Source organism: Lissotriton helveticus, chromosome 6 (assembly GCF_964261635.1).
Source record: "Lissotriton helveticus chromosome 6, aLisHel1.1, whole genome shotgun sequence".
In the NCBI taxonomy this organism is placed as follows: Eukaryota; Metazoa; Chordata; class Amphibia; order Caudata; family Salamandridae; genus Lissotriton; species Lissotriton helveticus.
In genome coordinates, this window is record NC_136067.1 from 30,571,546 (window position 1) to 30,587,836 (window position 16,291).

Sequence of the window (16,291 nt, forward strand, 5' to 3'; positions counted from 1 at the left end):
CACTCAATGCAACATACACTTCAAACAATACCACTCAGTGTCACATAATTACACGCCACACAATTACACTCTACTGGATACAACATACACGCCACCCAATACTACTCAGTGCCACATAATTATATTCTATATATTTACTCTGCGCTCAATGCAACATACACTCCAAATACCACTCAGTGCCACATAATTACACACCACAATATTACACTGCACTTAGCACAACATACACTCCAAATACCACTCAGTGCCACATACTTACATGCAAAACCAAAGGAAATTACATGCCACATAGATACAATGCACTCAACGCAACATACACTCAAAATACCACTCAGTGTTTCATGATTACAAGCCACATAATTACACTACACTCACTGCAACGTACACTCCAAATACGCCTCAGTGCCACATAATTACATGCCACATAATTACACTGTACTGAATGCAACATGCACTCCAAATGCCACTGAGTGCCACATAATTACACGCCACATAATTACACTGCACTGACTGCAACATACACTCCAAATACCTCTCAGTGCCACATAATTACACGCCACATAATTACACTGCACTCAATGCAACATACAATCCAAATACCACTCAGAGCCACCTATACACTCCAAATACCACTCAGTTTCAGATAATTATACAACACATAATAACACTGTACTGAATGCAACACACACTCCACACAATACCACTCAGGGCCACATAATTATATGCTACATAATTAGACTGCACTCAATGCAACATACACTCCAACCAACACCACTCAGTGCCATAGAATTAAATGCTACATTATTACACTGCACTCAATGCAACATGCACTCCAAATACCACTCAGTGCCACATAATGACATGCCACATAATTACACTCAACTCAATGCAACATAAATACACTCCACATAATACCACTCAGTGCCATATAATTAAACGCTACATACTTACACTCTACTGAATGCAACATAAGTACACTCCACATAATACCACACAGTGCCACATACTTTGACAAGCTCGAGCATCAATGAGCGCGCACTTAGGACCGGGCCCCCCCGACCTCGCCCCTACCTCGACTAGTCCAGTGGAGGCCAGTCAGCCCCAAGGGGCGACCGGCATCTTAGTTCTTCCGGGTGAAGAGTGATGCATTTCCAATGGGGCAGAGGGCGGAGGCTGGGGACCTATTTAGGTTCCGGGGGCGGAGTTCCCAGCCTCTCTTTCCTCTGCTACACTGGAACGTCGCATGCGCCCAGTGGCGTCTCCCTCTCCCACCTTCTTCAATTTAACTCCCACCCACTCGTCCCTTTAGCTCAGTAGGTGGAAGGGGCGTGTTGCGGTAGAAAGACCTTGGAACAGTAAAATTGACCGACGGAATTGACGGGAGTCCGCCTTGCGTACTTCCTAGGCCAGCACTGAGGGGGGAGACGGTAAGCTCTACGCTGAAAAATATGGCCCCGGCTGGGGAGGCTTGGGCGACAGGTTACGAGCCTCCTGGGTCCCTGGGTAGCCTGGTGGCCGGAGGGTGGGCCCCTGGAGAGGACGGACAAGGATCAGAGGTTTGGGGCCCACTCCTCATGGGCGCAGGTGCGTTGCACCTTGCGTGGATGCCCTGCATGGAAAATGTGGGCTGGAAGGCCCCTTAGTGCTGGAGGAGAAGAATCCGGCGGAAGAAGATCTGGAAAGTCCAAAATAAAATTGTCTTGATAACTGTAAATAATAATTTTGAAATGCCTTGTCATGTTTAGGAAATGTCAAATATTAAACATGGCTGTTTTACACCCACGCAAATCTCTGTCGATGATTCTAATGTGGGTTTTCAGGTAACAGGAGGGAGCGGGGAGCATGCTGGGGTATCCGGGTCCTAATATGCTACATATGTACACTGCACTCAATGTAAGATACACTCCAAGTACCACTCAGAGCAACATAATTACACAACAAATAATTACACTCTATTGAATGCAACATACACTCCACAGAATACCACTTAGTGCCACATAATTATTTGCTACATAATTACACTGCACTCAATGCAACATAAACTCCAAGTACCACTCAGTGCCACATAATTACACGCCACATAATAACACTCTACTGAATACAGCATTCACTCCTCATATTACCATTCAGTGCCACATAATTACACACCACATAATTACACTCTTCTCAATGCAACGTAAATACACTCCACATATTACCACACAGTGCTACATACTTATATGCTACATAATTACACTGCACTCAAAGCAACAGACACTCCAAGTACCACTCAGTACCACATATTACACGCCATATAATTACACTCTACTGAATGCAACATACACGCCACACAATACCACTCTGTGCACATAATTATATGTTACATAATTACACGGCACTCAATGCAACATACACTCCAAATACCACTCGGTGCCACATAATTACACACCACATAATTACACTCTACTGAATGCAACACACACTCAACACAATACCACTCAGTGCCACATATTATATATGCTACATAATTACACTGCACTCAATGCAACATACACTCTAAATACCACTCAGTGCCACATAGTTACACACCACATCATTACACTGCACTCAATGCAACATACACTCCAGATACCACTTAGTGCCACATAATTACACACCACATATTTACTCTGCACTCAATGCAACATACACTCCAAACACCACTCAGTGCCACAAAATTTCACACAACATAATTACACTGCACTCAATGCAGCATGCACTCCAAATACCAATCAGTGTCACATAATTAGACTCGACACATAATTACACTGCACTCAACGCAACATACACTCCAAATAAAACTCAGTGCCACATAATTACACACCACATAATTACACTGCACTCAATGCAACATACACTAAAAATACCACTCAGTGCCACATAATTACACTGCACTCAATGCAACATACACTCCAAATACCACTCAGTGCCACATAACTACATGCCACATATTTACACTGCACTCAATGCAACGTACACTCCAAATACTACTCAGTGCCTCATAGTCATAAGCAACATAATTACACTGCACTCAATGCAACATACACTCCAAATAGCACTCAGTGCTAAATAATTACACACCACATAATTAAACTCTATTGAATGCAACACACACTCAACCCAATACCACTCTGTGCCACATAATTATACGCCACATAATTATACTACGCGTAACCGAACATACATTCCAAAAACCACTCAGTGCCACATAAGTACATGCCACATAATTACACTGCACTCAAGGCAACATACACTCCAAATACCACTCAGTGCCACATAATTACACCTGACATAATTACACTCTACTGAATGCAACATATACTCCACACAATACCACTCAGTGCCACATAATTATATGCTACATATTTACACTGCGCTCAACGCAACATACACTCCAAATACCACTCAGTACCACATAATTACACGCCACATAATTACACTGCAGGCAACCCAACATACACTCCAAATACCACTCAGTGCCACATAATTACATGCCACATAGATACACTGCAGTCAACGCAACCTTCACTTCAAATACCAATCAGTGTCACAAAATTCCAAGTCACATAATTACACTACACTCACTGCAACGTAAACTCCAAATACCACTCAGTGCCACATAATTACATGCCACATAATTACACTGTACTCAATGCAATATACACTCCAAATACCACTGAGTGCCACATAATTACACGCCACATAATTACACTGCACTCAATGCAACATACACTCCAAATACCAATGTTTATGTTTATGTTTTTGGGATTTTTATTGCGCACAACTACCCTGGGGTGTCTCGGCGCATATCGGACTTCCTGGGACAGAGAGCAGCCAGATGGATCATTGATTAAATAACCAGGTTTTCAGAAGTTTACGGAAGATGATGAGAGTGGGACTGATTTTGATGGACAAAGGGAGAGAATTCCACAGCCTGGGGGTTGCTACTAACAAAAGTCTGTCTCCCCAGGTAGTGGTTCTGGTACGTGGGACAGAGAGGAGATAGGTGCAGGATGAGCGAAGTGATCTTTTAGGAGCGTAGGTCCAAAAAGCATCCTTAAGGAACCTGGGTCCTGAGTCATGGATGGCCTTGTAGGCGATACAGAGTGCTTTAAACTTTATCTGACTCTTAGCCAATACAGGTGACGTATGGCCGAGGAGGTGGGGCGGTGACTGGGGATGCCGAGCAGGATTCTGGCTGCAGCATTTTGAACTGATTGCAATTTGGTTAAAACCTGTTCTTGCGTGCTGAGGAAGAGAGCGTTGCCATAATCCATCTTAGAAAAAACGAGGGTGGTGATCAATGTTTTTCCTGCAGCTGGAGGGAGATATGACAACAGCTTCTTGATCTTCCTCAGCATATAGAAGGAGGATGCGACCACTGCATTCACATGGTGCTTAAATAACAGCTTGTCATCGAACATGATACCGAGGTTTCTGACCTTGGCTACCGGAGTGGGAGGTGAACCCATTTCACTGGGCCACCAGATGGAAGACCATTCAGGTGAAAGATTGCCAAAGGTCATCACCTCGGTCTTGTCCGAATTTAATTCGGACAAGACCGTGTCATATAATTAGACACAACACATAATTACACTGCAGTCAACGCAGCATACACTCCAAATACCACTCAGTGCCACATAATTACACGCCACATAATTAAACTTCACTCAATGCAACATACACTCCAAATACCACTCAGTGCCACATAATTACACGCCACATAATTACACTGCACTCAATACAACATACACTCCAAATACCACTCAGTGCAACATAATTACATGCCACCTAATTACACTGCACGCAATGCAACGTACACTCCAAATACCACTCAGTGCCACATAATTACACGCCACATAATTACACTCTACTGAATGCAACACACACTCCACTCAATAAAACTCAGTGCCACGTAATTGTATGCTACATAATTAGACTGCACTCAATGCAACATACACTCCAAACAATACCACTCATTGCCACATAATTAAACGCCCACAATTACACTCTACTGAATACAACATACTCCACACAAAACCACTCAGTGCCATATAATTGTATGCTACATAATTACACTTCGCTCAACGCAACATACAGTCCAAATACCACTCAGTGCCACATAATCACACGCCACATAATTACACTGCACGCAATGCAACATACACTACAAATTCCACTCAGTGCCACATAATTACACATTACACGCCATATTAATTACATTGCACTCAATGCAACATACACTCCAAATACCACTTAGTGCCACATAATTACATGCCACATAATTACACTGCACTCAATGCAACATACACTCCAAATACCACTCAGTGCCACATAATTACATGTCACATAATTACACTGCACTCAATGCAACATACACTCCAAATACCACTCAGTGCCACATAATGACATGCCACATAATTACACTCAGCTCAATGCAACATAAATACACTCCACATAATACCACTCAGTGCCATATAATGACACGCCACATACTTACACTCTACTGAATGCAACATAAGTACACTCCACATAATACCACACAGTGCCACATAATTATATGCTACATAATTATACTGCACTCCATGCAACATACACTCCAATTAATACCACTCAGTGCCACATAATTACATGCCACATAATTATTCTCTACTCAATGCAACATAAATACACTCCACATAATACCACACAGTGCCACATACTTATATACTACATAATTACACTGCACTCAATGTAAGATACACTCCAAGTACCACTTAGAGCAACATAATTACACACTTTGGGCCAGATGTAGGAGTCCTATTACCGGTCGGAAACGGCCGATTTTGACCGTTTCCGACCGGCATTAGGGTTTTCTGATGTAGGGGCATGATATTTTAAGAATCGGTAATTTTACCGATTTGGTAAATATACCGATTCAGTAAAATACTGATTCGGTATGTTTACCGAATCGGTAAATCCATATGTAGCTGACACTCCTAAGAGTGCCACAGGCCCTTAAGAGTCGGTATTTTACCACACAATCCTATTGTGTGGTAAAATACAGAATTCAGGTGTGCATGCACATCTGTGCATGCACACCTGTGCCATGCGACACACAGACATGCCCTTAGGGCATGTATGTGTGCCACATGTCACACAAGCCTGTACTTGGGGTGCTAGAGGGTGTCAAAGTGACACCCCCTGCACCCTTGCAGTATTTGTATTTACCGATTCGGTAAATACCAAATCGGTATTGCCCATTGATTCCTACGGGCTTCAAGGCCCATTGAAATCAATGGGCAATACCGATTCAGTATTTACCGATTCGGTAAATACCGAATCTTACAGATTCGGTATTCCTGAATTCGGAATTACCTAAATCTGCCCCCTTCCCATTTACAGTCTCTTAAATACCGAATCGGTAAAATTCAGTATTTAAGAGTCTGTAAATGGGAATTACCTACATCTAGCCCCAAATAATTATAATCTATTGAATGCAACATACACTCCACACAATACCACTTAGTGCCACATAATTATTTGCTACATAATTACACTGCACTCAATGCAACATAAACTCCAAGTACCACTCAGTGCCACATAATTTCACGGCACATAATTACACTCTACTGAATACAACCTTCACTCCTCATATTACCATTCAGTGCCACATAATTACACACCACATAATTACACTCTTCTCAATGCAACGTAAATACACTCCACATAATACCACTCAGTGCCATATCATTACACACCTCATATTTACACTCTACTCAATGCAATATAAATACACTCCATATATTACCACACAGTGCCACATATTTATATGCTACATAATTACACTGCACTCAATGCAACAGACACTCCAAGTACCACTCAGTGCCACATATTACACGCCACATAATTACACTCTACTGAATGCAACATACACTCCACACAATACCACTCCGTGCCACATAATTATATGTTACATAATTACACGGCACTCAATGCAACATACACTCCAAATACCACTCGGTGCCACATAATTACACGCCACATAATTACACTCTACTGAATGCAACACACACTCCACACAATACCACCCAGTGCCACATAATTATATGCTACATAATTACACTGCACTCAATGTAACATACACTCTAAATACCACTCAGTGCCACATAGTTACACACCACATAATTACACTGCACTCAATGCAACATACACTCCAAACACCACTCAGTGCCACAAAATTTCACGCAACATAATTACACTGCACTCAATGCAGCATACACTCCAAATACCAATCAGTGTCAAATAATTAGACTCAACACATAATTACACTGCACTCAACGCAACATACACTACAAATAAAACTCAGTGCCACATAATTACATACCACATAATAACACTGCACCCAATGCAACATACACTCCAAATACCACTCAGTGCCACATAATTACAAGCCAACTAATTACACTGCACTCAATGCAACCTACAATCCAAATACCACTCAGTGCCTCATAGTTATAAGCAACATAATTACACTGCACTCAATGCAACATACACTCCAAATACCACTCAGTGCCTCATAATTACACATCACATAATTACACTCTATTGAATGCAACACACACTCCAACCAATACCACTCCGTGCCGCATAATTATATGCTACATAATTACACTGCGCTCAACGCAACATACACTCCAAATACCACTCAGTGCCACATAATTACACGCCACACAATTACACTCTACTGAATACGACATACACTCCACACAATACCACTCAGTGCCATATAATCATATGCTACTTAATTACACTACGCTCAACGCAACATACAGTCCAAATACCACTCAGTGCCACATAATCACATGCCACATAATTACACTGCACTCAATGCAACTTACACTACAAATTCCACTCAGTGCCACATAATTACACATTACAGGCCACATAATTACATTGCACTCAATGCAACATACACTCCAAATACCACTCAGTACCACATAATTACAGGCCACATAATTACACTGCACTCAATGCAACGTACACTCCAAATACCACTCAGTGACACATAATTACACACCACATAATTACACTCTACTGAATGCAACACACACTCCACACAATACCACTCAGTGCAACATAATTATATGCTACATAATTACACTGCACTCAATGCAACATACACTTCAAACAATACCACTCAGTGCCACATAATTACACGCCACACAATTACACTCTACTGAATACAACATACACGCCACCCAATACTACTCAGTGCCACATAGTCATATTCTACATATTTACACTGCGCTCAATGCAACATACACTCCAAATACCACTCAGTACCACATAATTACACACCACAATATTACACTGCACTTAACACAGCATACACTACAAATACAATACAGTGCCACATAATTACACACCACATAATTACACTGCACTCAACACAACATACACTCCAAATACCACTCAGTGCCACATAATTACATGCCACTTTGATACACTGCACTCAACACAACATACACTTCAAATACCACTCAGTGTCACATAATTACAAGCCACATAATTACACTACACTCACTACAACGTACATTCCAAATACCACTCAGTGCCACATATTTACATGCAACATAATTACACTGCACTCAATGCAACATACACTCCAAATACCACTGAGTACCACATAATTACACGCCACATAATTACACTGCACTCAATGCAAAATACACTCCAAATACCACTTAGTGCCACATAATTACACACCGCATAATTACTCTGCACTCAATGCAACATACACTCCAAACACCACTCAGTGCCACAAAATTTCACACAACATAATTATACTGCACTCAATGCAGCATACACTCCAAATACCAATCCGTGTCACATAATTAGACTGGACACAAAATTACACTGCACTCAACGCAACATACACTCCAAATAAAACTCAGAGCCACATAATTACACACCACATAATTACACTGCACTCAATGCAACATACACTAAAAGCACCACTCAGTGCCACATAATTACACTGCACTTAACGCAACATACACTCCAAAATACCACTCAGTGCCACATAACTACATGCCACACATTTACACTGCACTCAATGCAACGTACACTCCAAATACCACTGAGTGCCTCATAGTTATAAGCAACATAATTACACTGCACTCAATGCAACATACACTCCAAATAGCACTCAGTGCTAAATAATTACACACCACATAATTAAACTCTATTGAATGCAACACACACTCAACCCAATACCAATCCGTGCCACATAATTATACGCCACATAATTACACTACGCGCAACCGAGCATACATTCCAAATACCACTCATTGTCACATAATTACAAGCCACATAATTACACTACACTCACTGCAACATACACTCCAAATACCACTTAGTGCCACATAATTACATGCCAAATAATTACACTGCACTGAATGCAACATACACTCCAACCAACACCACTCAGTGCCATATAATTAAATGCTACATTATTACACTGCACTCAATGTAACATGCACTCCAAATACCACTCAGTGCCACATAATGATATGCCACATAATTACACTCAACTCAATGCAACATAAATACAATCCACATAATACCACTCAGTGCTACATAATTACACGCCACACAATTACACTCTACTGAATACAACATACACACCACCCAATACTACTCAGTGCCACATAATTATATTCTACATATTTACACTGCACTCAATGCAACATACACTCCAAATACCACTCAGTACCACATAATTACACAGCACAATATTACACTGCACTTAACAAATCATACACTCCAAATACAATACAGTGCCACATAATTACACACCACATAATTACACTGCACTCAACACAACATACACTCCAAATACCACTCAGTGCCAGATAATTACATGCCACTTTGATACACTGCACTCAACACAACATACACTTCAAATACCACTCAGTGTCACATAATTACAAGCCACATAATTACACTACACTCACTACAACGTACATTCCAAATACCACTCAGTGCCACATATTTACATGCAACATAATTACACTGCACTCAATGCAACATACACTCCAAATACCACTGAGTACCACATAATTACACGCCACATAATTACACTGCACTCAATGCAAAATACACTCCAAATACCACTTAGTGCCACATAATTACACACCGCATAATTACTCTGCACTCAATGCAACATACACTCCAAACACCACTCAGTGCCACAAAATTTCACACAACATAATTATACTGCACTCAATGCAGCATACACTCCAAATACCAATCCGTGTCACATAATTAGACTGGACACAAAATTACACTGCACTCAACGCAACATACACTCCAAATAAAACTCAGAGCCACATAATTACACACCACATAATTACACTGCACTCAATGCAACATACACTAAAAGCACCACTCAGTGCCACATAATTACACTGCACTTAACGCAACATACACTCCAAATACCACTCAGTGCCACATAACTACATGCCACACATTTACACTGCACTCAATGCAACGTACACTCCAAATACCAATTAGTGCCTCATAGTTATAAGCAACATAATTACACTGCACTCAATGCAACATACACTCCAAATAGCACTCAGTGCTAAATAATTACACACCACATAATTAAACTCTATTGAATGCAACACACACTCAACCCAATACCAATCCGTGCCACATAATTATACGCCACATAATTACACTACGCGCAACCGAGCATACATTCCAAATACCACTCATTGTCACATAATTACAAGCCACATAATTACACTACACTCACTGCAACATACACTCCAAATACCACTTAGTGCCACATACTTACATGCCAAATAATTACACTGCACTGAATGCAACATACACTCCAACCAACACCACTCAGTGCCATATAATTAAATGCTACATTATTACACTGCACTCAATGTAACATGCACTTCAAATACCACTCAGTGCCACATAATGATATGCCACATAATTACACTCAACTCAATGCAACATAAATACACTCCACATAATACCACTCAGTGCCACATAATTACACGCCACACAATTACACTCTACTGAATACAACATACACGCCACCCAATACTACTCAGTGCCACATAATTATATTCTACATATTTACACTGCACTCAATGCAACATACACTCCAAATACCACTCAGTACCACATAATTACACACCACAATATTACACTGCACTTAACACAGCATACACTCCAAATACAATACAGTGCCACATAATTACACACCACATAATTACACTGCACTCAACACAACATACACTCCAAATACCACTCAGTGCCACATAATTACATGCCACTTTGATACACTGCACTCAACACAACATACACTTCAAATACCACTCAGTGTCACATAATTACAAGCCACATAATTACACTACACTCACTACAACGTACATTCCAAATACCACTCAGTGCCACATATTTACACGCCACATAATTACACTGCACTCAATGCAAAATACACTCCAAATACCACTTAGTGCCACATAATTACACACCACATAATTACTCTGCACTCAATGCAACATACACTCCAAACACCACTCAGTGCCACAAAATTTCACACAACATAATTACACTGCACTCAATGCAGCATACACTCCAAATACCAATCCGTGTCACATAATTAGACTGGACACAAAATTACACTGCACTCAACGCAACATAGACTCCAAATAAAACTCAGAGCCACATAATTACACACCACATAATTACACTGCACTCAATGCAACATACACTAAAAGCACCACTCAGTGCCACATAATTACACTGCACTTAATGCAACATACACTCCAAATACCACTCAGTGCCACATAATTACATGCCACACATTTACACTGCACTCAATGCAACGTACACTCCAAATACCACTCAGTGCCTCATAGTTATAAGCAACATAATTACACTGCACTCAATGCAACATACACTCCAAATAGCACTCAGTGCTAAATAATTACACACCACATAATTAAACTCTATTGAATGCAACACACACTCAACCCAATACCAATCCGTGCCACATAATTATACGCCACATAATTACACTACGCGTAACCGAGCATACATTCCAAATACCACTCAGTGCCACATAAGTACATGCCACATAATTACACTGCACTAATTGCAACATACACTCCAAATATCACTCAGTGACACATAATTACACCCCACATAATTACACTCTACTGAATGCTACATATACTCCACTCAATACCACTCAGTGCCACATAATTATATGCTACATATTTACACTGCGCTCAACGCAACATACACTCTAAATACCACTCAGTGCCACATAATTATACGCCACATAATTACACTGCAGGCAACCCAACATACACTCCAAACACCACTCAGTGCCACAAAATTACACGTCACATAATTACACTGCACTCAATGCAACATACACTCCAAATACCAATCAGTGTCATATAATTAGACACAACACATAATTACACTGCAGCCAACGCAACATACACTCCAAATACCACTCAGTGCCACATAATTACAGGCCACATAAATACACTTCACTCAATGCAACATACACTCCAAATACCACTCAGTGCCGCTTAATTGCATGCCACCTAATTACACTACACTCAATGCAACATACACACCAAATACCACTCAGTGCAACATAATTACATGCCACCTAATTACACTGCACTCAATGCAACATACAATCCAAATACCACTCAGTGTCACATAATTACAAGCCACATAATTACACTACACTCACTACAACGTACATTCCAAATACCACTCAGTGCCACATATTTACACGCCACATAATTACACTGCACTCAATGCAAAATACACTCCAAATACCACTTAGTGCCACATAATTACACACCACATAATTACTCTGCACTCAATGCAACATACACTCCAAACACCACTCAGTGCCACAAAATTTCACACAACATAATTACACTGCACTCAATGCAGCATACACTCCAAATACCAATCCGTGTCACATAATTAGACTGGACACAAAATTACACTGCACTCAACGCAACATAGACTCCAAATAAAACTCAGAGCCACATAATTACACACCACATAATTACACTGCACTCAATGCAACATACTCTAAAAGCACCACTCCGTGCCACATAATTACACTGCACTTAATGCAACATACACTCCAAATACCACTCAGTGCCACATAACTACATGCCACACATTTACACTGCACTCAATGCAACGTACACTCCAAATACCACTCAGTGCCTCATAGTTATAAGCAACATAATTACACTGCACTCAATGCAACATACACTCCAAATAGCACTCAGTGCTAAATAATTACACATCACATAATTAAACTCTATTGAATGCAACACACACTCAACCCAATACCAATCCGTGCCACATAATTATACGCCACATAATTACACTACGCGCAACCGAGCATACATTCCAAATACCACTCAGTGCCACATAAGTACATGCCACATAATTACACTGCACTAATTGCAACATACACTCCAAATATCACTCAGTGACACATAATTACACCCCACATAATTACACTCTACTGAATGCTACATATACTCCACTCAATACCACTCAGTGCCACATAATTATATGCTACATATTTACACTGCGCTCAACGCAACATACACTCTAAATACCACTCAGTGCCACATAATTACACGCCACATAATTACACTGCAGGCAACCCAACATACACTCCAAACACCACTCAGTGCCACAAAATTACACGGCACATAATTACACTGCACTCAATGCAACATACACTCCAAATACCAATCAGTGTCATATAATTAGACACAACACATAATTACACTGCAGCCAACGCAACATACACTCCAAATACCACTCAGTGCCACATAATTACAGGCCACATAAATACACTTCACTCAATGCAACATACACTCCAAATACCACTCAGTGCCGCTTAATTGCATGCCACCTAATTACACTGCACTCAATGCAACATACACACCAAATACCACTCAGTGCAACATAATTACATGCCACCTAATTACACTGCACTCAATGCAACATACAATCCAAATACCACTCAGTGCCACATAGTTATAAGCAACATAATTACACGGACGATTTCGACCGTTTCCGACCGGCATTAGGGTTTTCTGATGTAGGGGCATGATATTTTAAGAATCGGTAATTTTACCGATTTGGTAAATATACCGATTCAGTAATCACTGCCACATAATTAAACTTCACTCAATGCAACATACACTCCAAATACCACTCAGTGCCACATAATTACACGCCACATAATTACACTGCACTCAATACAACATACACTCCAAATACCACTCAGTGCAACATAATTACATGCCACCTAATTACACTGCACGCAATGCAACGTACACTCCAAATACCACTCAGTGCCACATAATTACACGCCACATAATTACACTCTACTGAATGCAACACACACTCCACTCAATAAAACTCAGTGCCACATAATTGTATGCTACATAATTAGACTGCACTCAATGCAACATACACTCCAAACAATACCACTCATTGCCACATAATTAAACGCCCACAATTACACTCTACTGAATACAACATACTCCACACAAAACCACTCAGTGCCATATAATTGTATGCTACATAATTACACTTCGCTCAACGCAACATACAGTCCAAATACCACTCAGTGCCACATAATCACACGCCACATAATTACACTGCACGCAATGCAACATACACTACAAATTCCACTCAGTGCCACATAATTACACATTACACGCCATATTAATTACATTGCACTCAATGCAACATACACTCCAAATACCACTTAGTGCCACATAATTACATGCCACATAATTACACTGCACTCAATGCAACATACACTCCAAATACCACTCAGTGCCACATAATTACATGTCACATAATTACACTGCACTCAATGCAACATACACTCCAAATACCACTCAGTGCCACATAATGACATGCCACATAATTACACTCAACTCAATGCAACATAAATACACTCCACATAATACCACTCAGTGCCATATAATGACACGCCACATACTTACACTCTACTGAATGCAACATAAGTACACTCCACATAATACCACACAGTGCCACATAATTATATGCTACATAATTATACTGCACTCCATGCAACATACACTCCAATTAATACCACTCAGTGCCACATAATTACATGCCACATAATTATTCTCTACTCAATGCAACATAAATACACTCCACATAATACCACACAGTGCCACATACTTATATACTACATAATTACACTGCACTCAATGTAAGATACACTCCAAGTACCACTTAGAGCAACATAATTACACACTTTGGGCCAGATGTAGGAGTCCTATTACCGGTCGGAAACGGCCGATTTTGACCGTTTCCGACCGGCATTAGGGTTTTCTGATGTAGGGGCATGATATTTTAAGAATCGGTAATTTTACCGATTTGGTAAATATACCGATTCAGTAAAATACTGATTCGGTATGTTTACCGAATCGGTAAATCCATATGTAGCTGACACTCCTAAGAGTGCCACAGGCCCTTAAGAGTCGGTATTTTACCACACAATCCTATTGTGTGGTAAAATACAGAATTCAGGTGTGCATGCACATCTGTGCATGCACACCTGTGCCATGCGACACACAGACATGCCCTTAGGGCATGTATGTGTGCCACATGTCACACAAGCCTGTACTTGGGGTGCTAGAGGGTGTCAAAGTGACACCCCCTGCACCCTTGCAGTATTCGGTATTTACCGATTCGGTAAATACCAAATCGGTATTGCCCATTGATTCCTACGGGCTTCAAGGCCCATTGAAATCAATGGGCAATACCGATTCAGTATTTACCGATTCGGTAAATACCGAATCTTACAGATTCGGTATTCCTGAATTCGGAATTACCTAAATCTGCCCCCTTCCCATTTACAGTCTCTTAAATACCGAATCGGTAAAATTCAGTATTTAAGAGTCTGTAAATGGGAATTACCTACATCTAGCCCCAAATAATTATAATCTATTGAATGCAACATACACTCCACACAATACCACTTAGTGCCACATAATTATTTGCTACATAATTACACTGCACTCAATGCAACATAAACTCCAAGTACCACTCAGTGCCACATAATTTCACGGCACATAATTACACTCTACTGAATACAACCTTCACTCCTCATATTACCATTCAGTGCCACATAATTACACACCACATAATTACACTC